At 44.0% G+C, this 2,068-nt stretch overlaps 1 pseudogene; it reads left to right on the forward strand.

The window, feature by feature from the left end:
- Window positions 1–1,104: 1,104 nt before the first annotated feature.
- On the forward strand, window positions 1,105–1,690 carry LOC113338191 (annotated as a pseudogene).
- The last annotated feature ends 378 nt before the right edge of the window (window positions 1,691–2,068 follow it).

Consider the following 2,068-nt stretch of genomic DNA (forward strand, 5'->3'; position numbering starts at 1 on the left):
CCTTTAATACACCGAATAGAATACCCCACGTTCTGAGGCCCGGAGGGACTCGACTGAAAAGAGAGGAACTGGCGTGACTCTCCCTATGGTCGAGTCTCTTTAGATACTCGAGTGTAAGCGATATGCTCAAAGAGACTCGACTACCAAGGGAAAGGGACCCGTAGGGGGTGAGACCTCATCACTCAACCCCTAGGTCGGCCACAACCAACCCGAAGACTGTTAAGGAATTTAGGTACTCATACGTAGGTGCGAGGAGAGGGATGAAGACACTTACCCATTAGGGTGGGGGACTCGACGTAACCTGAGAGGAAGGAAGCAATCCCAGCCTCTATGCGTCCGATCATTCCGCTGGCATCTCGCATTCACTCCCCCGTTTGACTGCCGCTCGAGGATGTAGTTCTAGATACGTCAGTGTCTTCTTGGTGGGTCCTTGGACCGCCTCTTATCTCCTTCTAAGACATGATATTTTCGTCTCCATATCTAATATGTCACTTAGGCATCTCTGCCTCGCTACGGGTCAACACCTCCGAAATAAATGAAAGACTTCATCCAGTGACTCCGCGATCGCCCTCTGAACGATCAGAATGAGGTAAAGCTTGAAGATAAGTTTTGTACTCTATTAATTTCTCAGTGCATCTATGAAGTGATCTAATATGTGGTTCCGCACGTTCTAGTACCTCTTCGTTCATTTCCAATACTGATCGTGAAACACCATGAGCAACAGGATATTTAGGTCCGAAATTCGAAGTGAAAATTTTGATTTGCCCGTTTCTAATCTTCATGGGAAAGAAAGGCAGAAAGGAGAAAGAGATTATTCCCCTAGAGCGTGTCCAGTACCACCACAGTACCAGATCATGCATCTCCTTTACCTTTTTCAGTACCCAATCTCGAAACTTTGTTCAATATACTTTTGTTAACATTATCATATTTCTTGCATACTGCTTGAGCCAGGATCAAATTATGCTTTTTACTTTTATTCTTTAATTTACTTCGGTAGAACCTGGTGAACCGGGCGTACAAAAGAAAATTTCTTCTTTATACGATGAAAGAGAGACAAGGATAGCTCATAGGGTAATACATGCGATAGTCCACATCATCCTCTAGGTGGAAATTCTAGTATTCTATATGTACATGTTCCTGCGGCTAAGATGAGTATACTCGTTTATCTCGTGACGGCTATAAACAGTTCCTTCTTTCTATTAACAAAACATCCCCTCTTTCTTCGATCTTTAGGTGCTTTTTCTACCTTCTTTACCTTAGTGACTGGAGCTTTCTGGGGAAGACCTATGTGAGGCACCTTTTGGGTCTGGGATGCTCGTTTAACTTCTGTACTCATCGTGTTCCTTATTTACTGGGTGCAGTGCGTTCTCAAAAGATTTTTGTTGAACTGGCTTCCATTTCAATCTGTGTTTGACCGATCGATATACCAATAATGAAGTTTTCAATCAAACGATGGAATACATTGCATCAACCTGGTAACATTAGACGATTTGGTACATCGATCCATGTATCTGTGCTCTTTCCAATTTTGTCCGACTTTGCTAACTCACCCTTCTTCACTCTATTCTTCTTCGTTCTTGAAATATGTCTTCTGATTCTCTCTTTTTTGAAATCCTGTGTAACACATCTTGGGGTGGGATTACTACTTAGATGCTTTCAGCAATTATCTGCTCCGCACTTTGCTATCTAGCGCTAGTTTACCATGGGCCCAATAACTGGTACACCAGAGGTGCGTCCTTCCAGGTCCTTTCGTACTAGGGAAAGGTCCTCTCAATGCTCTAACACCAACACCGGATATGGACCGAACTGTCTCACGACGTTCTGAACCCATCTCACGTACCTCTTTAATGGGCGAACAACCCAACAATCCCAGGTGGCGAAGAGCCGACATCGAGGTGTCAAACCTTCCCGTCGATGTGAACTCTTAGGGAAGATCATCCTGTTATCCTTAGAGTAATTTTTATCCATTGAGCGACGACCCTTCCACTCGGAACCGTCGGATCACTAAGGATGACATACACGAGTTGCATGTGTACAACTCAATTCTGTTGTGAATCGTAGCAGAAAA

The sequence above is a fragment of the Papaver somniferum genome, unplaced genomic scaffold (genome assembly GCF_003573695.1).
Source record: "Papaver somniferum cultivar HN1 unplaced genomic scaffold, ASM357369v1 unplaced-scaffold_18498, whole genome shotgun sequence".
In the NCBI taxonomy this organism is placed as follows: Eukaryota; Viridiplantae; Streptophyta; class Magnoliopsida; order Ranunculales; family Papaveraceae; genus Papaver; species Papaver somniferum.